The 25203-nt window shown below is 33.4% G+C and overlaps 1 protein-coding gene across 1 annotated transcript in view; it reads left to right on the forward strand.

The window, feature by feature from the left end:
* LOC129739410 (uncharacterized) overlaps nt 1-25203 on the forward strand; it is a 363355-nt gene that overhangs the window by 186169 nt on the left and 151983 nt on the right. Inside the window, exon 3 of the mRNA XM_055730891.1 lies at nt 12790-13166. The gene's annotated coding sequence lies outside the window, so the exon portion shown is untranslated. The remainder of the gene's footprint in view (nt 1-12789; nt 13167-25203) is intronic.

Genomic DNA, 25203 nt, shown 5'->3' on the forward strand with positions numbered 1-25203 from the left:
TGAACAACTTTGTCGAAGACTTTAACCTCGTATCTTATTAGGCAAAAAAGTAATTAGCAGTTTTATAGGGGTATGTCTTTTCGCATTGTTAAACAACAAATTCAATTGACATCACTGCTGGAGCGTCGCGAAGTATTGCAAGAAAAGTAGTCATGCAATACCTTGCTGGGCGCCCTGCAGGGATGTCAATTGAATTTATTGTTTATCAATGCGAAAAGACATACCTCTGTTAAGGGGCCATTCAGATACCACGTGGACAGAAAAATGAGATTTTTGACCCCCTCCTCCCCCTCCGTGGACAAGCGTGGACATTTGGCAAACCCCTACTCCCCTACTCGAATGTCCACGTGGACAGATTTGAAATATTTTTTTTCTCTAAATACTCATAATTTGACAGTTAGAAAACACGACTTTAAGCCTTTTTGTCATTGAAATTGCTGATTTTGAAAAAAACCTAATAAGAATTTCTTGAAATTAGGATTTTTTTATTTTAAATTTCTAATTGTCATATACATCACCTGCTTTCAAGTAGCTTCTAATGGATTAATTTAAGGGCCTTCTGAATTATTCTACCGATAGAGGGAAAAAGCAATGCCATCTGTCGCATTTTCAAACAAACTGATTGCTGCTAACAGATGGCGGTACAATAAAAAGTCTGATTTTTGGGTTGGTCGTATTGGAATTATGTATATAGTTGACAAAACATAAGAATCTTGAAATGAAAATTTTAGTCATTATGGTCATAAAGGGCTAGTTAATTAGATTATAAGCACTAAGATTCTGTTATTCCAAATGAATAATTTATAACATAAACACATAAGATGAGCTATCTTTTTCTACTCTACATCACCTCACGGTAAAATGGCATTTTATTAGTTTTTCGAGTAGGAACAAATGAAGTATGCATTTGCAAAATCGATAAAAAGCGACCGATCATATTAGGAAATCCTCCAGATACAACTGAAATAAAAAACAAGATTGAGCAAAATTTTCAAATATGTATCAAAAACTTATTAAAAAAATGCACGATTTTTAATGTTCAACGAACAATAGTCGAATAATTAGCATAAGTTTTTAAAGAAATAGTGCTTGATTTTTTAATAGGTATTCCTAAAATGTTCGGAAATCTCAAATACGTTTTTCTCGATTAGAGCCAACTGGTTTCGCCCATATGAAATGTTAAGCAGGTCGTTTTCATTGACATGAGGTTTGACAGCTCTACACTCTGGTGGCGACATCTCTCTGTAAAATAGCTTCATCCATCGATCCATTGTTTAATATTAAACTGGAAAGCTTGGCCATTTTAAGTATTCACCTTTAGAAAATATTTTGAAAGTAAGTATGTCCACGTGGACATGACCAAAACCCCTACCCCCCTCTCCGTGGACAAGCGTGAACATTTCTAACCCCCCCCCCCCCCTTAGTTGTCCACGTGGTATGTGAACGGCCCCTAAACAGCTAAAAACTTTTTTGCCTAATAATATACGAAGTTACGGTCTTCGACAAAGTTATTTAGCGGAAAATTTCCCTAAGTAATTTTATAAATTTGCACAAAAACTGTCAGCTAGCTCGTTTATTTATTTATTTATTTATTTCACCAAACATCGTAGGCTACATATATATTCTTAAAACTAGTAGTACAATCTTAATATTACTTTAAATACTACAATATTAGGTTCTTAAGTGCCTGTCGCCGTAAAAAGCACTTTTTAGCTGCTGTTTAGACATAGTAAAATCTATGTTCTGGTAGTTTTTATTACAATTCTGCATTAGACAATTGATTGGACTATTTTTACCATAATCAGTTCGAGCAGAGGTTAAAATAAACAGATTTCTGGTTCTCAACTGGCGACTCGGACAATAAAAGTTTAACTGATTTAGTAGATAAGTAGATTGAACACGCTGATTAATTATGTCGTTTACAAAGGAGATTGCAGCAAATTCTCTTCTAACACTTATTGGTTCAATATTTATTAGTAAACAGCGTGATTCGTAGCTTGGTAATTGGCTCTGAGACCATCCTAGATTTCGTAAAGCAAATAGAACAAATTATTTCTGAATGGATTCTAAACGGTTTTTATGAGAAATTTGAAAGGGGGACCACACAACGCTGCAGTATTCAAGTATGGATCGGACATAAGCTGTGTACAATGATTTTAATGTATATGGGTCTTGAAAATTATATCTAAAACGTTTTATAAAGCCAAGCATACTATTTGATTTTTGAATTACTGAGTTATAGTGATCTACAAAGGTAAGTTTTGAGTCCAATATAATACCTAGATCTCTTATCTTATTGATTCTCTCCACAGGCTCATTTCCTAATGTAACAATTTCATATGACGGATATTTTTTCCTTGTAAATACAATATGTGAACATTTTTTCACGTTTAGTTCAAGAAGACTTTTACTGCACCATTTGTAAAAAATATTTATTTCATTTTGAAACACCCTGAAATCTTCTTCGTTGTTGACTATCATATAAAGCTTCATATCGTCTGCGTATATAAGCACGTTTAGCTGGTAAATAAGTAATGTCATTGACGTATAAGATAAATAATAAGGGACCGAGATGGGAGCCTTGAGGCACACCAGATGTAACGGAGATGCTTTTTGAAAGTGAACCATTGAATCTAACAATTTGTGTACGGTTTGTCAAATACGACTCAATTCCTTTCAGCAGTTGTGTACTGAATCTGTTTTTATGTAGTTTAAAAATTAACAAAGGGATGTCGATTCTATCAAACGGAATTTCCTCGATCCATAGAGTGGATATTATAAGAAACGAATTCAAGTAAATTAGTCGCTGTAGATCGTCCTTTAACAAATCCATGTTGCTTTTCAGTTATGCGTGTTTTTATTTGATATTATATTTTTTGATTCACTATTGCTTCAAAAAGTTTCGGTATGCACGATAAGATTGCTATACCGCGGTAATTTTTAATGTCAGACTTTTTCCCCGACTTGAAAATAGGTACAAGAAAAGATTCTTTCCATACTTGAGGAAAAACACCGGATTGATTGAATCTACCACAGTCAATGATGCTGGGTCGGAAAAATAATCGAAAAACGCAGTGTCGCGATCGGCTTCCGAAAAACTGGTGTAAACGCTTTGGAAGAAATTGGCAAACAAATTACATATTCCATGGGAATTATTACCGTTAGCGCTGTCCAAGTGCATACGAGATGAAAAATTATTACTTTTCAATTTGGAACTTACATACTTGAAGAAGCTTCTTGGGTTAGATTTAATGTTTTCCCTGTTTTCCTATTATATTCTTCGAAGGAGGTATTAATGCATATGGCTAGTTGGTTGCATGCTTCTTGATATTCTAAACTATTAGCTAGCGATGGTGTCTTTTTCCAGTTTTTATGCGCTTTCTGCTTTTTATTTCTAAGATGCTTTAGCTCTTTTGAAAACCATGGCGGATTTATGTTATTATTCGTTCGTCGCTTTATTTTTATTGGGACATATTTACTCAAGATATTACCAAGAATGTTATAAAAAATAGCTACCTGATTGACAGTTTGGTTTTCGCTTTGAAATGATGATTGCCAATTAACTGATTGTAATTTAGTTTTAATCATCGTGTAATTTGCATGGAAAAAGTCAAGGGTCTCCTCATATTCGTATTCTGGTATTCTTTTGTTGTCAGAACATATAATTGAAAATTCGATAGCTGTATGAAAGATCTCATTTTTCCAAATTGGATTAGTAGCTTCCAAAATACAAAAGTCATCAGTCAAGTTTGAAAACAGTAAATCGAGATAGCGATTGCAGGCATTTTTCACATGATTTATTTGATTAAGACATAAGGTAGCAAGATTGTCGAAAAGGAATTGTAATGTTTCATTATCTCCAAAAATCGGTAAAAGGATTGCTTTATTATCTTCATCGGGTAAAAATTGTAGATTCGATTGATTAAAATCGCCATACAGGTGAATTTTGAATTCGGGTTGGAAGCTTTTGAATAATTCTGTTATGCTCAATATAAACTTTTGGAAATAATCTTTACTGGCATATTCTGGAGGAAAGCAGATCGATCCAAAAATATGAGTTTCCTTGAAGATTTGAACTTTTGCCCACACCTGTTCAAATTCTTTGTGCTTAGTTATTTCAATGAGCTCAGAATCGAAAGCAGAGCTTATTGCTACTACAACGCCTCCGCCTGATTTCTTGTCAGACAAATTGAAATTCCACAGAAGAAACGAAAACGATGTTGATTTTTCAGTACAAAATATTCCATTTTCCCATACAAAACTAAAAGTTCAGATTTACTCATGTAAACGTTACTTAAAAATTCTAAAAAAAATCATGGATGAGTTTTGGACCAAGACGAAGCTTTTTAGACTCCAGGGTTTGACAAATTCAAAAATGACCCCAAATCGACTCAGTCTATTGAAGTAATCAGTCGAACATCGTCCTGTAGGTGGGCAACATCAAGCCCGAAACCGGTCGAAAGAAAAGGTAATTTAAAATCCTCTTTCGTTAAGTAAGAACGTTAAGTATCGTATCCTGAAAAGCCTAGTTCACACTCGGCAACTTGAACTGCGATTTCGATTGCTGAGACTTGTTTATGTTTATATCTTGGTTGTTGAAGGTCTCCTATACTTGTTGAGAGACTCGAGACGTGCATCTCATCATATGTAAACATAAACAAGTTTCAGCAGCCGAATTCGTAGTCCAAGTTGCCTAGTGTGGACTAGACTTAATACGTCGTGTGTTATGAGTCTAGTAAAAGTTCTTATTTGAGCACAAATCATTTAAAATTAGTGTGTAAAGCTTTAGCGTAGTGATATAAATTCTGAAAAATTAGGACAAACCCTCTTAAGAAGAGAATTATGAAGTTTCGTTAAAAAAAGAAATAAAACAGTATTAGTCGAAATGACAGCCAACAACTTCGAGTAAACCTTGAGAGAACTACTTGGCAAAGGGCATAACAAAAAATAACAAACAATATCGCACAACCTTAACCGAAATCCCATCTGCACTTCTTTCGACTTGACCATAAGAAGGCATTACGGCAAACTGTTCACATTGCACTACTGGCATCCGGAGAAGAAATTTGCTCCAAGAAGACTAGCGACGCTGACTCGAGACGCTGCTACCGGCAAGAGGCCAGAGAATGTGGTCCAGCTCGGAAAGTTGGGCGTCGTGGTCCCTCCGGTAAGAATAAAGCTATTCGAGTTAATCGAGGGACAAATCGTTTGCCGTGTTTTTTTTACCGATTCTTTATTATTTAATGGAGCAAATATTTGACAATATATTCGATTACTCGGGGGAGGGACGACAGGATGTCGAAGGGTGGTAGTGTGACAATTGCATGTTCGATGAGCCTGAAAAGAAAAATGTCTTGGCCGGACAATTTGCAAGGAGGAAACGGTGGTTTCGCGGTGGAAAAATCGAAACACAGAAATCGCTTTGGAATTTTAATGTTTGAAATCAAGTTGTGACACAACACATACACATTTGTAAATCACCTACCCCCCCGCCTTGATACCAAGTGTCAATATGAAAGAACAAAAAGGAAACAGAAACACATTTCGTCGCTAAGTTTTGTGAAGACAACGTGTGCTTACTAAAATTTAAGATTAGGTATTATCATTATATTCATTTGCCTAATCATTCGATTTGCTCCAAAAGTAAAAACTGCGGTAGTACATCAGATCAGGATTATAAAAGAACACGTAGGTACGTAAAATTTGAACGTAGAACGGTTTTTATTTAGAACATGTTTTCTAGGTTATACGCCAATCGCATAGTTCTGCAAAATCTCTTATTCCGGTAGTCCATTTTGGATATCATTTAGCAGCCACACCTAAAAAAGAAATGTAATAAATACGATATATTATAAAATCAAACAAATAATTATAAATGGTTAAAAAATAGGTAGTAAAGTGGCAGATAGGAAATCAAACTTTTCCCGGTTCGAGTACGAACATTTGTCAAACACAAACGTAAGCACACATAACAATGGTAGTTAAATTAAAAGTAATTAACTTAAAATTGTTTACCATTAGGAATTTTTTAACCGACCAAACGGATCAAAATAAATCGGTTCAACGAATTGGAAAGCTTTTTATTTGTTCTGTTCAGAACACAAGTATTGAATCAATTGAGTAGGTTCTTGGTAGCTTTTATTTCCTAACGTTTCAAGGTAAATTGAGATAGATTGACTTGAAAAATAAATTACAATGTACCAGGGCCGTAGGAAGAACTGACTCATGGGGGGGGGTTTTGATGACATATTATTTTTTATGACTTTTTTTTTTCAAACAATGTATGAACTAAAAAAAGTATTATTTTTAAATATTATTTGATTATTCATGTTTAAGTTCTTTATCAAAAATAGTTTTTTGTGTTAAATAGAAACTTTTGAAAATCCATCCCTAAATCTATCAAATGATGATTAGGATTTGTATAAAGAATCCTTTAGTAACGGAATTGGAAACTTAGGTTGAAATCTCAAAATTTGCTTAAAAACCTGGGGAGCTTAGCTTAAGATCGCAAAAGTTCTCCCTCAAGAATCCGGGCCGAGCAAATCTGGGCAATTTTATTTAAAACTTGGCAAACATCGAGCATTCTATTTCCAAATTTTTAGACAAAAATCCGGGCACTGCCCAGGGAAATTTGATAAAAATCAAGGAACGATTCATCAAAAATATGAAAAAATTGGTATCATTTTTGCATCGAAACCCATTACCAGATGTTGAATTGTATTTCGAACTCCCAAAAAATCGTTTATTCAATTTTTTAATAGCTTGAAAAATTTCATTTTCGGGCGACAAAATTGACGAATTGACAAATTATAATGATGCAATTCGAACTTTTTATTTGATTTCCCAAAATGTGAATGTATCGGGACAAAATCAAAATGGTTTCAACAAAATTTGTGCAACTGGACCGGGGAAATCTGGCCAGCTTAATTTAGCTTATTTGATTTGAACTTACAATAAGTTTTTTTTTAAGAAAGCCCTCAATTTCGAAAAAAATCTAAGAAGAAATCCAATTTTCCACATTTAAACTTAAAGATCCAAATATTGCAGTTCGAATAGGATTTATGCAAACTCCATTCTAGTTGAAAATTTTATTCTAAAATTGGGTTCTTGAAAAAACTGCAATATTCATAATGTGGAACAATAAGCCAAACCATACGGAATTTCCTGCAATTTCTTTAAGAGAAGATATATGTATCATCATCAATTAATTTCTATAAAAAATCAATTTTGTGAATTTATTTGAATAAGTATTTCATAAGTGAAAACTTGCAAAATGAACTCAAATTCTACTTAATTTTTGTCATTTTCGGTTGAATTGTACCAACGAACTGACTTTAATTGAATTTTAAAATCGAACAACATTGAGAATTGTAAGCCTGCGATCACTTGCAATTTAAATTCTTTACCGAACTAGTCATCTTGAAAATTTTATTTTGATTGTGGAAGTCATCTACGAGCTAAATCTGAATCTGTATTTAGAACCAGAATTCAAAATTTGAATTTTTAATCTGTTTCGAAATTTCAATGCGTTTTCTTAAATGTACGAAAACAAAAAACGGTTTCTCAATTTAGAAATATGGCCCAAGAATTGAAATAAATGTCATGGCCCTCAATCATGAATCCATAATTATAGTTCAGATGTTTTGGGTTTTATTGATTATTCTTCATTCCAATTCTGTATTTCTAATCTGACTTACAAATCTAAAAAAAAATAAAAAAAATCGAATGATGAATCTATATAGACATTTTGAAGCTTTGTTATATTTTAACTTTGCATATGATTTCAAGTTTTTATGCGGAAAAATATTAACTATATAATGCGTATGAGTTTCGAAAATCATGAGTAAATTTTTTTTTAAAATGAGTTTTGTAGAAAAATTTATTTTGTAAAAAACAAATTTAAACGACGATTTCAAACACAGCTTTTCATTTCAATTTTTAATCCAGAAGCAGATACATATTCCGAAATATGAAAACAGAAATACAATTTCGATTTTGATTATAAGGAGCCAGAATCTCTGAAATGAGTTAAATCTTATTTAAAATTCAGTATTAAGAAATGAGTTACTATCACTAAGTGAGATAATTTTGAAAAAATGTCGCTGAATTCTGAAGCTGTTATCTGTCTTCGAGGTTTTGACATCAGTTCGGAGTCAAAATTGTTACTATCAAATATCCTTACGCCATTATCAAAATTTAAAGAAAAAAAACAAATTTTGAGTGAAGAGTAGAATACCTCGCTTGCTTTTGATGGACCCTCATGGGGGGGGTTTAACCCCCAAAACCCCCCCCGTTCCTACGGCCATGCAATGTACAATTATTCCCGGAAATTGTTGTCAACGAGTTGTTCATCAGGGCTCCTCTAGAAATTAATTTCAAGAAATGTAATACAAATTTTACGAGAAAAAAGTGATTAAATTTTTTATAACAATCATAATTTAAAAACTGTTCTGAATCTTAATTCTCTAATTGCTTAATCGAGCCTTGCTCAGTCGTTAAATCGAAAAGCGGTAAAAACCATATTTCTTTCCACCCGAAATTGATTTTTTCCCCTCATACATCATTGATTCGATTTCCATTTCAATCGAGTTTTTCCCTCCCACTCGCAGTAATCGTTGCTAATAAATCAAATTTAGCTGTCTTTTCATGTGTCATCTGCCAGCAGCGGGGGATTCATCGATTTTACAACGCGGTAAAACAATCACACGAACATGCTCCTACCGGTGCGCGGAAGTTTCGTGCTGCTAATCCTGGCGAAAGTGTCGATACGTTCAATTTATTTGTTCCGAATAAATGAATGTAACAAACGCGTTGAATTATTGTATCTCCGGGAGATTCACGTGGCAATAGCATAAATTAAATCGCTTCCTAAAGCTTACTCCCAGCAGGCAGCAAGAACACACGCACATTCAACCCCCATTCAAGCTCTATGGAGCCATTTCAATGATGACCCCCAAAGCGGAATTGGGTATCTGGAGCACCCTGAAATAAGCCGTTAGTTGCGAGTTTTTTGTGTTTGTTACCGGCAAAATCTACATAAATAGAGATGCTAACCGGACTCGCTTATTTGCATTCACCGTTGCACGCAATTTTTGGTTTACATTTTGAAATTGCAAACCACCAATAATAAAGCGAATGCACACAGGCACACAAACACACACACACCTCAACCAGGTCGTGAGTATGTACACTTCCGGAAGCATTCGTTTCCAGGCTAGCTGACTGTCCCATTAAAATAACGACAGGGAGAGTGCTCCGGCCATTGTGCTTCGCTCGCTGTGCTATAGCAAATTTGCGTAACAGCACAGCTGCAATTTCATATTAATCCCATTTACAATGGGCAAATAGGACGCAGCGGTTTGGTTGCAATCCTATTTCGAGCTATTAAACGTCAAACATCAATGAGTGCATCGGAAATAGTCGTTTTATTTGTTGATATTATAATATTGTCCCTTAAAGCACAGCATGGTGGCTCCAGAGAGTGATTTTTCATTGCTTAAATAGTTGAAACTTGTTTTCTATAAAACATTTTGAAAAAAATAATCTTCGAAAAAAACGCAACCAATGAATTTCTTATTTTAAAATTCTCCTAGGCTGAATTTTTCAACCTGTGATCTTTATTTGATGTTTTGTGAATTACAAGAAATCCAGAGTTGACTTGTCCAAAAAAAAATTTTCTAGATTAACACAGTCAGCAGCTAAATTTGTTTTTGAATTAGTGTTTCCTTTATTTTCAATCATAAGTTTTACGTTTGGCGGAAATAAGTTTCACATAGTATCATTCTTTCGATCCCACTGCCCTCTGAATGAGAACTTGCAGCCGTCATTCAATGAAATCAAGCACCCCTTTTGACGGTGGTCAGTGTCAGTATGTAATATTTTTAAAGCTTTTAAACGTAAAACGTCGGGAAAAAAACATGTTATTTGAAGTTTTTATTGGTGGCTCCAGAGAGTGCGTTTCCAATTCTTAAATGGTTGACATCTTTTTACTTTAAAAGTGAACTGAAAAAAGACTAATCGTCATAAAACACAACCACCAACTTTTTATTTTCTTGATTCCCCTGGTTCAATTTTGTTATCTAATCTTAATCACCGCCGAAACCACATGTGCTGTCTAGAAAAATAGAAAGATAGACTAAAATTATTATGGTTTAATTTTTAAAATCTGTGATCTCTATTTGATGTTTTGGGAACAAAAAATCAAGAATTAGTTTGTCTAGGATATCACTGTCAGCACCGACATTCGTTTTAAAATTTAATTTTTTTTTATATATTTTCGATCATGATTAATATTTAATAGTAATTTTGACGATTTTTCGATCTAAGGATTCAATCAACCAGCTTAGCTTTTGAAATGTCCAACATTTCGTCCATTTTTTGGAGGTCTTTCTTAAGGTAACTGGAAGTTCATTATTTTTTAAACATTATAATGAGCATTGTCAACAAAATATGTAGAGTATAAACTCACTTATCTATCCGTCGTTATTGTCCATTTCGTTTGTGTCCAACGTTTAAGAGTTCAGTGTTCGCTGCTCTTCTGTGGGAATATTCTCGTTAATTAACTTTTATCTTTTATTTCACAAAATTACTATCGGTAAAAAATAATAATTTTTGACACAAAACTTATTGAAAATGAGAGAATTTTTTTTTACATGTTTTATACAGTTTCGAAAATCAAAGTTTTGATTGGGAAAGTGTAAATATTGAAAACAAAATAATTGATTCAAATATATGGATTGATTTTATTTTAATTTCTTTTAATACGTTTTGATAATACTTCATTGTGTAGAAAAATTATTTTTTCCATCCAATGGGGTTGTTTTAAAAAGCGAACCAAAACCAGTCGCAAATGAGTGAATTCACTTACAAAAAAAAGAAAACTTTTTAATTTTTACGAGAATATTTTAACATTGTTTAACAATAAAAAATAAGATGTTCTTTGAAAATGATGAGACGATTCTGAAACACTAAACTTTATAGAAATCGGTTGTCGGAATCCAGCTAAGTAACAACAGCACGAATGTGTGAATTTACGTCACAAAATCTGATTTTCAAGAATTGATCAGAATAACTTGAAATTTCATGACGTGAATTCACACTACCCTGTTCTGTTTTAAATGAGTGAATTTACGTCACAACTTTAAGAGGCTTAACTTTGTTCGTTAATGTTCAATCGAGAAGTTATGAACATAACATTGTGGGTAATATTTTTATCTAAAACTTATTTAAAAAAAACCAATATCATATTTCCACAGCGAGAACAGGAAATCGAAGCGGTATGAACTGAAGTCAAAAAAGGTCATTTCTAGCGAGGAATTCACGTCACAAAAGTCATATTCATTTCAAAGGAAATTCAATTTATGATCGATTTTTTTTTTATTTTCAAGTAAATTGGTTGACTTCTAGAATGATAACAGTTACGAAAAGCCCGGAAAAGCGATTTCACGTCACTGTGGAATGTGTCATAATTTTTATTTCTTCTGTGGAACCGAGTCTGCTCATCGTTTTTGAGCAAATTTATAAATTCTTTAAAGAAATTTTTCCGCTGAACAACCTTGTCCAAGATCATAACTTTGTATCTTATTAGACAAAAAAGTTATTAGGTATCGAACGGAAGCATGTCTTTTGGTATTGTAAAAAAAATTCAATTGACATCACTGCTGGGTGCCTAGCCTAGGTATTGCATGACTACTTTTCATGGAATACTACGCAAGGCACCAGCAGTGATGTCAAATGAATTTGTTGTTATTCAATGCTATACTCCTGTTAAATAGCTAATAATTTTTTTTTTGGCTAATAAGATACGAAGTTACCTTGGAAGGCCTTGGACAAAGTTTTTCAGCGGAAAATTTCTTTTAAAGGTTGTATAAATTGGCACGAAAACCATTAGCAATAATGTTGATTTTTCAGTACAAAATTTTCAATTTTCCCATAAAAACCTGAAAGTTCAAATTTACTCATGTAAACGTTGCTTGAAAAATCTGCTAAAAAATCATGGATGAGTTTTTAACCAAAACGAGGCTTTTGAGACCCCAGGGTTTGAGAAAATCAAAAATGACCCCAATTCGACTCAGTCTAACGTATCATAGGGGAAAGTGGGATAAGACGGGCACCCTAAGGTAGAAACGCAATAGAAAATCAGATATTGCTTTTCTCATTGCAGTTTTCATGTAGATGAGCAGTTTAGGTTGTTTCCTATCGCATTAACCATTGGAAGTAGTAAATTTCCTCCACAAAGACTGTTTTTATAGCAATTCACAACATGCTTGAAAATTACACTTTTCAAAATTGGTCGAGTAAAACGGACACTGCGTGTACATTTTTCCGGAAAAATCTTTGTTAAAGTACATATTTTTATGAGTTAAGTTTTTGAGAACGTTTTTAAATTAAAATGGAGCCAATTGGTCCGAGTCCGGAAGCTAAGCAGTGTGGTTTTAGAATTCCGTATTTTATAGGCGCTTTCTTCACCGGGGATCCTGTTTTTACAGTTTTTATGGCCTGTTATAGATGGTGAGTGCTTTTTGATCGACAATTGCTGCGACAAAATCGGAAAAGATGACAACTCAATTTAAACCCACAACAAATCGGAACATCAAGAACATTTTGTACGTAAAAAGTTCCGTATGCGTGCGCTCAAAGTCCAATAGCGGCTGAATAAGGGATTCCAACGGAAACTGCTATGTAATATAAGCAGATCCGATATATTTCAATATCATGCAAGTTAAAATATATTTTCTGATAACTTCTTAATAAAAATCTAATTTTAGAATTTTCTTTCTCTCCATCTAGAATCCTGTTCGTCACGCATCGGTTCCTGAATGTCACAAAACCCCGGAACATGCGATCATATAATGAATGTTCCTTATTCTGCAGCAGTGATTGAAAAATTTCTTAACATTCTCCGGTCGACGTAAAATCTGTCCAAACGAAAATAACAGCTAAAAAGAGGGAAAAACACAGGCCATCAACCTGCCAAAACTTGAAGGTACAACGAGACGAAACATAGCAACGCAGTCAACGACAGAGAAAAGGGCCTTTTAATAGAAACCTGACCATCGCCGGCTAAACGATCGATGTATGTGTGTTTGTGTGTGCACCTGTACGTGTGAGGCATCCGTGAGCCGTCGACCTCTCGCTGATAAATGGCGTAACAGAGCTTAAACTTGGTGAGTACCGAAAAGCTCATAAATTACTAGGTAACAGCATCACGCTCCATCCCAAAAACTACAGCAACTGGCAGCACAAGCAGCTCCCAGAGAGTGGTCTTCTTTGACCCTGCTTTCCGTCGCAAGGTGCTGCAAGGAGGCACTGTGGATCAAATTGTTAGTTTTCTTTTTCTCAAATTCAAGCTCCTTCTTCTGTGGCTGAAAACAGTGAAAATTCTCTCAAATAAAGACAAAAAATCCCCGACTTGAATGCCAAAATCGATAGCGAACCATAATTAGGGGTAAGCAGTGAGCAACATTCGCTGTTGATGTTAAAAAAATCAAAATGAGGCCTCATTTAGGTTTTGGATGATAGCAAGCCGAATACATGATTCGCTATAAATACCGAACTTATTGTAGACAGTTTTGCTCGCAATTTCGGTGTTTTAAGACCCAAAGCCTAACCTCGTTGTAAAACTTCTTTTGGGTCTCAAAAAACACAAGTTTGGCATCACTTTGCTGTAAGAACATTTCTAGCGTAACATTTAAAAAGGGCGAAACTAGCAGTTAGCTCGAAACGAGAAAAACGCGTTTGAAAATTCGGAACACCTATTGAAATCCTATTTATAAAATCGACCACTTTTTGTTCAACAAAATCAAAAAATGTGCATTATATTCACTTATTGTTCGATGGTTATCAAGAACTTCAACTTTTTTCGCGTAATTTCAGAGATTTTCGAGTTTCGCCCTATTATTGTTTTCGATTTCAGTTACGCCTGCAAGTTTCGCCCAATTGATCGGCCGTTTTTGTTTTGGTTTTGAAGTTACGCCCATTCATCCTACACGCAAAAACTAATTAGGCCTTTTTGTCACACACGGTCAACTCAGTTACGCCTTTTGGCCCTACACGAATAGAAAAATTCACTCCATTTTGAATAGGCGTAACTTCACGTTCCAACGAAAATGCATAAACAGGAAGTTTCGCCCAATTGAATTTTATCAATTTTTTGAAAGTTTTAAGTAATTTTAAGATGAAACCGCGTTTGATAGGTGAAGTGCAACCGCGTGCATCCGGAATGACCGTTAACTCGATTTGTTTACATTTGGCAGTTTCGCCCTTTTGAAATGTTACGCTAGATTTTTACTCTCCTGTTTCTTGTGTACCATCCTTATGTCAAGCAAAATGAGTGCAAATTTTACCCTCAAGTCGTGATAGCAAAGTTTACTGAAATTGTGCCGTAAAGTATGCTCGAATCCTTCTTGTTTTAGACTTCAGCTTCTTGGAAAAAATCTACATAAAAAAAAACTCTATAGATGTTTATTTTTATTAAGGAGAAAAACTCGTTATAGTAAAACGGGGTAACATTGATCACCGGGGTAACTTTGATCGACTAGAAATTTTTCCACATAATCATCAATAACTTCGTTTAGAGTTAAAATATCTCAAAACTTCTTTCTACATTTAAAAACCTATAAGTTGAGTTTCAAATTGGGAAAAACAAGGTTTGTTTTTGAAAATTTCAAATATAAGTAAAAATGTTATTTCAAAATCTGTAAATATATATTTTTTCGAAGGCTCACAAACAAAGACCCTTCCTGATGAAATCGAAGTTTTTAGAAGCAGCAGGTGGATTTTTTAGTTCAACTTTTTGCCCTAGTAAATGTATAGTTTTGGTGTAGTTTTTGTTGCATTTTGAGGTAAATTCAGGGCCGCATTAAGCCATCGGGGGGCCCAGAGCAATTTTTCTCGGGAGAACCCTATGATTCGATTTTTTTTTTCAAATGCTATCCCAGAGAATACAAAACAATTCGAAAGTGTAAAAGAACTCGAGATGAGTTGTATACTGTCTTCAAATAGCCATGTCTGTATTGTCTGCCTAGAAGATAGTTTTTGGTAACTTCAAATAAAAATTGTTAGTTAATCGCGGAACATCGCGTAAGAGTTTAGAAATTAAAAAAAAAATAATGCTCTGCTATGAGCTGAAGAATGCAAAATTTATTTCTAATTTTTGTTTCATCGGGAAATATTTACCTCATGACAATTGGGAAGTATAATGAAGATTTAAAATAAGGAAGACAAAATTTACAAAAAAATAAACAAAATTATTGAACTCAAATTCCAAAGCGATACAGATATAAGAGTTTGAGAATTCAAGAATAAAATCAGGTTATATTCCGAACCACAATTCAGTGTCTCAAATCTAAATCATAATTCAAATCAAGTTTTGAAGTTTTGAAAAAAATATGGATTAAGTTTGAAAAAAAAAGGTTCAAAGTTACAATCACCATTTCATCATATAAAATATATGGTTATCAGATTGTTATTCTAAATGTGACAAAAAATAGATTAGATAGAACCAAATAAGTTTATTACCTTAAACAAAGATCCAAAGTTCTCAAAATTTAGAAAAACCATGCAACTGAACTTCAGTAACTGGAGAAACACCACAAAACTTGAAAATCTCAATTGATTGAATCTGGATGAAGATAAGATTAAAAACATAGAAATATTCATGTTAATAAAATCACTCAATGATATTGGCAACTCAACTATTAGATCGTTTTTATGATATTTTTTGAATGATCATTTGGTATCATTAAAGAAACTCTGTACTGTCGATCGGTCCAATTTAAGCAATTACAGTTTTTTAAGCATTTATTTTCAAAAATAGGAAGGGAAAACGGTTTAGAATTTATAAACCAACGAAAAATCAAATAATAATGATTGAAAAGTGAAAATTCATAATAATACCGGGTAAAATTCTTAAATGTTTATCATAAAGCTTCTCTGTTCTCTCTTAGCACTGTGAGCTAACATGTTTCGATAAAAAAAAAGGAAAATTGGAGGTGTTTTGCCTCATATTCTTCTTTCGGGGAGAATGAGGATACTTGATTCTTTAGCTATATCTCGAAACTGGAATGTCTTACAAAGTCCAATTGTTCTAGCAAAATGTGTTAAAAAGAGCAAAATAACAATGCTTGCAGTTTAAAATTTTTTTTAACAAAATAATTGTTTGAGTAATTAACTTTGTTTGAAAAATTTTACAAAATGTAAGAAGATCTTTTTTCATCACTTTAAAATGTTCCTTACATGGTAAAATTATAACTAAAATATTTGTTTCAATAAATCAATCGTTCGAGCGTTATATGAACTTCATAACGCCATATTTTCAAAGCAATCGAAAACTCCCAACTTTTTTCAGAAAAAGTTTTCTAAAATGTTGATTATGGGTATAATTGATTTAAAAACGGCATATTCTTTTTCTGAATTGATCGTTATCATTGCTGATTACTAGATTACTAAAATTTATCCAAAACCTAATATTTATCCAACAATTGTCTGAAGAAAAGGGCTAAAATAATTAATTTTTTATTGATTATAAAAAAAAAATAGCGCCTTTAAGTATGCAATGTCTATAGCGTTGAGACAAAGTTATAGAATTTTCTTCTTCTGTCAGCTGTAAATTGTGAAATGAGAACAAACATGACCAAAATAGTCAAATTACATTCTATCTTGGGGTTTTGTTTGATTTTTATACAAGGATTAGGGCTTCCCGAATGAAAGATCAATAGGGGATCAAGTCTCCCTTAACTTCAGAAAAATCGCAATTTTTTTTACTCCCACGAAAATGCTTCTAGTTCATCTACGGGTTCAAGAATCGTTCTAATTTTTGGAATCTTGAGAACTGGAGTTCTCGGTTCATTTTTGCGACTTAAAAACACATGTATTTTTTTAGATTTCTAACATTTTTATTTTTTGAGTTAGCTTAGGTTAGATTTTTTTGTCAATAAAAAGTAACCATTTTTCAAAGCTACATAACTCTGTTATTTTTCAACGGAAATTATAAAATAGCACATCAAAATACATTGGAATTTTATCAGCTTTCCAAATAAAATAGTTGCAAAAAAATAAATAAAGACCTTTAATATGAAAAGTTGTAAATAAACTTTAAATGGCGTTTAAAGTACCGTCTGCAGCACAGAATATTTTGCAAAAAATACCATTGAATAGCTCAATTTATGATGCAACTTTCATCTGAAGACACCAAAGTGGGCCTCAACTCCTTGAAGAGTTATGAAAGAAATAATGACAACAAATCTCTTTTTTTTGCATCGGAAACAAACAATGGTCGAACAACTGCACTCACATATGGAGATAGCGCACACTGCCAACAACATGGAAACAAAAGAACTTATCGAAGCAGGTAAAAACACTATTTTTTGTGCTTTGTATACTGCCCCTACTCGCATAACAGTCCCATATGAATTTTCGTCATTTTAGGTCAACATAGGGATTCAAAATAAAACACTAAAAAAGAGGTTCTGTTCTACAAATTTCGAAAAAAATATCATTTTGTGGCTGTCCTATATGAAATACACCCGAATAACAGTTTCATATGTGATATACCACGGATTTGGTTAGTATTAAATGCTTCTTTCGGCGAAATAGTCTTTGATTAATTGCTTTGAATCATTTAAAAAAATTTAACTCACTTGATGTCGAACGATGCACACTAGTTTTCGAAGGCAAGTCTGACTTCCTTAGGAATGACTTCCTGAGCGAAAAACTATCGGATGCAATCAAAAATCGTAAAAAGATTCAACTTACAATGTGGATTTTACGATATTTGTTATGTTTTTTTTTTTTGAAAATTGCATTTAGAAGTTCAAAAATGATCAAATTTAAGTCTTAGAAAGTGGCTTGGTGAGAAAAAAATATTTTATATAGGACTGTTATGCGAGTAGATTTGAAAAAGGTTCAAATATGGTCGATTAACAGTCCCATAATGAATAAAAATGGTGCTCTCGACCTTACCAATAACCCAATTTCGAAAATTTCAGGTCTTACGATTTATTATGACAACCTAGAAACGATTTTCGTTTATGCCGAAAGTGGTTACCACAATTTAAGAATGTAGGGTAAATGATCTTGAGCGGAACTAGTCGAAATCTGATCTTGACCGGAACCATTTACTTTTCTTAAGATCTACGCAATGATTGTTTATGAATATTATCAAAATGTTGAAAAAACACTTTTTCAAGATCTTTTCATACAAGCATTGACATTTTTGCTAAAATTTATTAAATGAAATAATGTTATTAGAAGATTCAAAAACATACGCATTTCTTCTTCAATTTTCATCAATCCACGCTGATTTTGAACGTCAATTTATGTCACTCTCGACCGTTATAAACTGATTCTTAATGAATAAAATGGTAGAAAAATTCATAAAAAAGCATTATTCGGGTTTTTGTAACAAGTTTTCCATTAAAATATCAATTAATGGCGTAGTTTTTAAAAGTAAAATATGATCTTGAGTGGAACCATCTTTGATCTTGAGCGGAACTACTAGCTTCCGAAATAAACCCCTAGGTGCGCTGCCTTATGCCTAATGTCTACCACGCGGTTTTTACCCCTGCATGTATGCAGCACCTTTGTATCTTTCTTTTTATATCAGCTTAAGGAAAGAAAATATGTAAAATTAAGTTCGCATAGGACAAAATTTAATTGATTGGTGTCACAGCGTACCAAACTAGGCACACAAAAAGTTTAATTTTTTGGGGTACAAGAAAGTGAATTTGATTCTTACTTTCAGAGGGAGGAGGAAGACTTTCATACATATTTTTTGACACTATTCGAAAAATAATGAAGCCAATAAAGTTAAGTCATTATTTCAGAATAATAATCAATCTTCATTGCCATTACTATTCGTACTTTAAGAAGTACCTAGCTTTTATTTAAAGAGGTGGTTTATGATGTTCAAATTCCAATTGAAAACGATATACTACCCAATGAACAAAAAATGCAAATGGTTTTTTACACACATTCCTTCAGTTTTATAAAGTGTAGCAAAGCATACCGAGTTTAAATAGCTATATAACAACACTCCACGATTCAATTGGTGCCCTGGTATTGAAAACCTATCCGATTCCCTTGTGTTTGATTTTACACTTGAGTTCGAACTGGAAATCGGCTTGAGAAATTATTGTTTTATCAATTGAGCTTAATAATTAATGTTCCCATAAATGTTTAATATAATAAATTTTACCGTGATTCATGAGAAATTTGAATTATTATTATAAACTTTATTCTATGAATGAGTTGCTTAGAGCAAGATTGCAGAAATCACAGAAAAATCTGTAATTTCACAAAATTTTGAGAAAACTTTTATCACAGCATCTGTGTCACAGAGCACGAAATTTTGAAATTTGTACAGATTTTATAGAATTTTTTAATTTCGAACGGATTACCATGATTATAATTTTTGGGTCAATTTAAAATTTAGGTTTCTTACTTTGAATTAGAAAAGTATGAAAAGATTTTCAACGTAAACTGATTTTTCCCAACTAAAATATAAAAATGACCCAATTTAGCATGAATTTCAAGGAAATTAAAGTAATAAAGAATATCACAATGGAGAAATCACAAAAAAACTGATTTTTTTCTCTTAAACATTGATTTAGAGCAATGTACAGTTTTTTTTTTGCAACATCTGTAATTTAAGGCATATTCTTTTGTATTACTGACTTTGTCGTTACCTTCAAAAGTTGTTATGGGCAATATGACCCTAAACATGCACATTCACATAATTAATCAAGTATACTAACGAATTTAGTTTTTGAGATAAAAAACTAAAATTTGAATTAAGAGAATCGATTCTTTCAAAATAAGATACAGTGAATCAGAGTCAAAATTGAACTTTTTTAAAGCAAGAAACAAATTTGAACGGATATTTTAAGAACAACTTTGGAACGCTAAATTTCTTTGTTTACGTAAAACATTAATTTTTAAACTTTAAAATCTTCAAAGATGAAATTCAATTGAAGTTTTCACAGTTACACATGTTTTGGGAATAAGAGCTTTAAAAGATGTTGGCAGAAGAAAATGGTTCCGGATCAGCGTGGTTCCGCTCAAGATCAGAATTCTTACTTCAGTAAAACAGCTCTAGAGTTATTAGGATTTACTCTAAAATTTTCTAAAAATCATCTTTACAAAGCAGAAACCAAGATCTATCTGCTGAACTGAAAATTTTTTTGTTCGGATATAACCCAAAACCACACCGCTTGATCAACTGTTCCGAGTTGCGTCGAATTGAGCCATTTAGTTCCGCTCTAGATCATTAACCCTATTCCAAAACAGGAAAAGCTGATTTTCTCTCTTGCTTGTTTTTGCATATGGGACTGTTATGAAAGTAAGGGGGGTAGAGTGTTGCAGCTAAACTGACTTCATATTATATCCAAAAAACTAATAACGTATTCGTTTATACCCAGTTTTGCACCAGGTCACAATAAGTTTTGCAAATTTGGCTGTCATTTTTAGAAGTTTTTGCGCTCAGTTTTGCATCCGCAATTCTCCAGATTTGATTTAAAATGGACGGTGGAACATAGAAGATTCGTTTGTGAGCGATCGAGGTAGCAAAACACTGACGACGAATTATGTTTTTTCTAGTATGGTAAACCTCAAAACTGGGCGAATGGAGAAAACGAATACGGTAAAAGTATCATATTTTCATCATGGCCTGGGCTGGCCATACTGAGCTCTTCGATTATTTCTACAACATTTGTGCCACTTTCTCATGCTTTTTTGATCTATGGGAAAGGATTTTTGTGATCCCAAACACAGGGACTGAATCTTCTACTATTGGCATTGATTATGCTTCACAATGATTTTTGATCGAAAAGTTAATAAGTTATACAGCAGGGATGAGTAACCAGCGGCCCGCGGGCCACATGTGGCCCGCGCAGCTGTTTTTAAAAACTTTTGCCTTAACATTTGTCTACAATGGATTTTTAGAAAATTTATACGACTTGATCAAAAATACACTTGTCTGCATTCGCCCCACAATTATTCAGATTGTTAACTTTTTTCTGGCATTTTAAGCATTTATTGTGTTCTGTTCAAGTCATAAATGCAATATTGTTTATTGGCATAACGTTATATTGGAGTTTGTTTGGGCAAATCATTTCGGATGGTAAAAAACACTTATCTTGTCGACGTTCAAAATAGATAGAGGCATTTCATTTTATTTATGCTGAACACTACAGTTTTTGGCGTCCTGATTCTCCATATTATTCTTCATATTATTTCACAAATTATGATAAAATGGCAACACTTTACAATCAAACTATGTTAAAATGTCGAGGGTTCTGAAGAACTTTCAAAATTATTTGAATTTAAGGTGACCAATATGTACGAGATTGGACAGAGTTATTTTTATTCAGGATTCATTTTTCTTAATTTTTTAACTTCTACCACTTTGGAAAGCGAAATCCATTCAAGTAAGTCGAAAGAGCAGCCGAAAAGGAATTTCGAAGTTCGTTAGTGGAATCATTATTTTTGTTTCAAGCAAAAATAATGTTGTATGATATTTTTGAAGATAGTTGCCTAAATGTGTGAAAAATTGTGTATCTTTTTGTGATTTCGACAACCGTGTTCAACCTCTCAATGCAATGATCTTCAACTTAAAAAAACGAAATTTTTACCGTATGTAGGAAAAAACTCTAGGCTTTGAAGACAAGTTTTAATTGTGGAAAAATAATCAGAGAAAGTCAATAAGCTATTCAACGTCCAACGCTAAGAAGACGGTGATTTCTTTGGATATATATTTTTCACACTCTTAGTTATAACTGTGGTAACCTCCAGAAGATTTTCAAATAGAATTGATGACGAACAGTACCATCGGTTTTAACAAGAATGTTGTAAGAACGAATGAAGTTCGCCAAGAAGTTCAATTAAAATTTCTTAAGAATTTAAACATGACAAAGATTTGGCGGTGTACTTTTTCAATATCGGGTATTTATAAAGTCGTGTTCAACTTCTGTTTCTAAACACGTGAATTTGATCTATCTTCTTCTTCTTCTTCTTCTTCTTCTTCTTCTTCTTCTTCTTCTTCTTCTTCTTCTGACACCAACATGGCCAATACTTGTATGCATCCTGGAAAATGAAAAATTTGCATTCTTCATTTTTCTTTTCAATATAGTATCTGATACATAGAACATGCATTGCAGACACTACTACGGCCAGGCCAATCATGAGATGTAAAACGCAAAAGATACAGAAACAAGGGAGGAATAAAGCATGGAGCTCCCTGCCAAACGCTTCATATGGTTATGTTGGATTTGATAATGTTCAGTTTTTAAAGATGAAATCATAATGAAAAACAAAAATGGATTGATCTCACCCGAAACTTCCGGAGGTTGAAGTTAGTACCACAGGTAACCAACGCTGTCTTTCAGCAGCCAACAGGATTTGTATGTTTTTTTTTTTTTGCAGACATTCTGTTTATCACAATCGACCTTCCGGATTTTCACAGTTTTTAATTTTATATAACTTTCACTGAAATTCTTGTTTCTTCAAACTGAGATTTTGATTTTTTCCTCCTAAATTCCATAAAGATTTTGAAAATTTTCGGGAGCGGCTGTCAAACACACCTTCAAGCAAACGATGCCTACTTAGATCTCCTAAACACGTGAATTTGTTCTATCTCTCTTTTTTATATTCGTTTTGCCAAAAATTTGTAATTATAAAAAACGACGTGAAGCTCTGCTTATCATTGAAAAAAAAAATATTATTTTAAGTGCGGCCCGCCGACAAGATTTCAAATTTAAATTGGCCCGTTGGTTCAAAAGGTTGCTTACCCCTGTTATATAGTATATGACCAGGTTGTAAAAGCAACATTCCCATTATTAGTTGTACCGTTCATAATTGTATAGAAATTGGAAGCACGCGCACTGTCACTTCGACTTTGAACTTCCATAACTTTTGACTCTGATGATATTTTTTGATCAAATTTTCTGCGTTAGATAGATCAACTATTACACTATTATATCACGAAATTTGAGCTTTCTGGAGTTTGTGTGGCCATTCTACGAAAATCGGACTTTTTGGACTTTTCTCATTCAAACTGTAATATCTCAGAAACTGCGCTACATTTTTTGTTGAAATTTTGCAGAGTGATTGTTGAAATGTAACGCTATCATGTCTGAAGTTTTTGAAATGTTTTATCGATGGGATCAAAAGCTACGCGAGGTACAATTTTTCAGGCATAAACCTAAAAATTCGATTTCTATAGAATTTTGGACGAACTCATAATTTATGTTTAACAACCAGTAAATCTATTTCAACCAAAAATCAAAACAATATTGCGAAATTCTGATTTCAAAACACAAATAGACCTTTAATTTCATTTTTTCATCTCATCATTGCTTTTGCCAGGCATTTTTTGCCTGATTTGTGGATGGAAACGATTATGTTCCCATGAATCGTCCAAAATTCTATAGAAATCGAATTTTTAGGATTATGCCTGAAAAATTGTACCTCGCGTAGCTTTTGATCCCATCGATAAAACATTTCAAAAACTTCAGACATGATAGCTTTACATTTCAACAATCACTCTGCAAAATTTCAACAAAAAATGTAGCGCAGCTTCTGAGATATTACAGTTTGAATGAGAAAAGTCCAAAAAGTCCGATTTTCTTAGAATGACTGTATCTCAGGAAACACAAACTCCAGAAAGCTCAAATTTTGTGATATAATAGTGTGATAGTTAATCTATCTAACACAGAAAATTTGATCAAAAAATATCATCAGAGTTAAATGTTATGGATGTTCAAAGTCGAAGTGACAGTGCACGTGCCTCCAATTTCTATACAATTATGAACGGTGATATACAGACATTAACAATACGATACTAAGAATTTTGGTTAAAATTTGAAGTCAGTTTTGCTGCAAACACTCTACAAAGCACGAAATAGTAGTGTTTTTTACCTGCTATAGTAAGTTCTTTTGTTTCCATGTTGTTAGCAGTGCGCGCTATCTCCATATGTGAGTGCAGTTGTTCGACCATTGTTTGTTTTCGATGCAAAAAAAGAGATTTATTGTCATTATTTCTTTCATAACTCTTCAAGGTGTTGATGCTGGTGTCTTCAGATGAAAGATGCATCATGAATCAAGCTATACAATGGTATTTTTTGCAAAATATTCGGTGGTGCAGACGGTACTTTTAGACGCCATTTAAAGTTTATTTACAACTTTTCATGTTGAAAGTAATTATTTAATTTTTTCAAATATTTTATTTGAAAAGCTGATAAAATTTCAATGCATTTTGATGTGCTATTTTATAATTTCCGTTGAAAAATAACAGAGTTTACATAACTCTGTTATTTTTCAACGGAAATTAACGGCTTTGAAAAATGGTTATTTTTTATTTACAAAAAAAAATAACTGAAGCTAACTCAAAAAATAAAAATGTTAGAAATCTAAAAAAATACATGTGTTTTTAAGTTGCAAAAATGAACCAAATTTTCAATTTTGGGGAAAATCTGAAGACCCCCGGCGCAAATTGTCAGATAATAAAAAAAAATCCCCATTTGTCATACAAAAACAAGAGGTTTCAAATAAAAATGGTAAATCTTAACCTCACCTGCCCCTGTAATGTCAGTACCATGATTCCAATTATGGAAGTTCTTCATGCTCAACACTGTGTTTACGACAATGTCTGTTCACTGTAACACCCATAAACTAGCAAAATTTCAAGTAAATGAAATTTTTCAACTGAGCGCTTCTCGAAATCATTCAAAGTCGAAAGAAAATCCCAAGCTTCCACACACTGTGATTTCGTTCCGAAGAAAATGGCTGTAACGAGTGCGGGTGAATGAGCAAGCCCATGAGCAGCAGCCAGTAAATCAAAGCCACCGGCACGTTACCGCGCCACAAATCGTTTCCCTGCAGCCGGAATTTTCCCCGGAAAAACTCGCAACAACAACTACAACCACTAGAACGGATGGGGTCAGGTTGAATGTTTCCCTCCCGGTAAACGTCCCAAAATAGTCCATGGGCAGAAGGCAAAAGCACGCCCCCGCACAGGTGTTTACAGATACATATTTCGGATCTGGGCAATTTTGGGGTAGCACATTAAGGTGGACCACTCATTCATTCCGGAACGTCGTCCTCGTCCTCGTCCGGAATAAATGGCGGTTTCGGTCCGGTAACGGAACCAACAATATGACAGGGAACTGCCCTGTTGATGCCGGGAAGAGGGCCCAAGCTGGCGTTACT

The sequence above is a fragment of the Uranotaenia lowii genome, chromosome 1 (genome assembly GCF_029784155.1).
Source record: "Uranotaenia lowii strain MFRU-FL chromosome 1, ASM2978415v1, whole genome shotgun sequence".
Lineage (NCBI taxonomy): Eukaryota > Metazoa > Arthropoda > Insecta > Diptera > Culicidae > Uranotaenia > Uranotaenia lowii.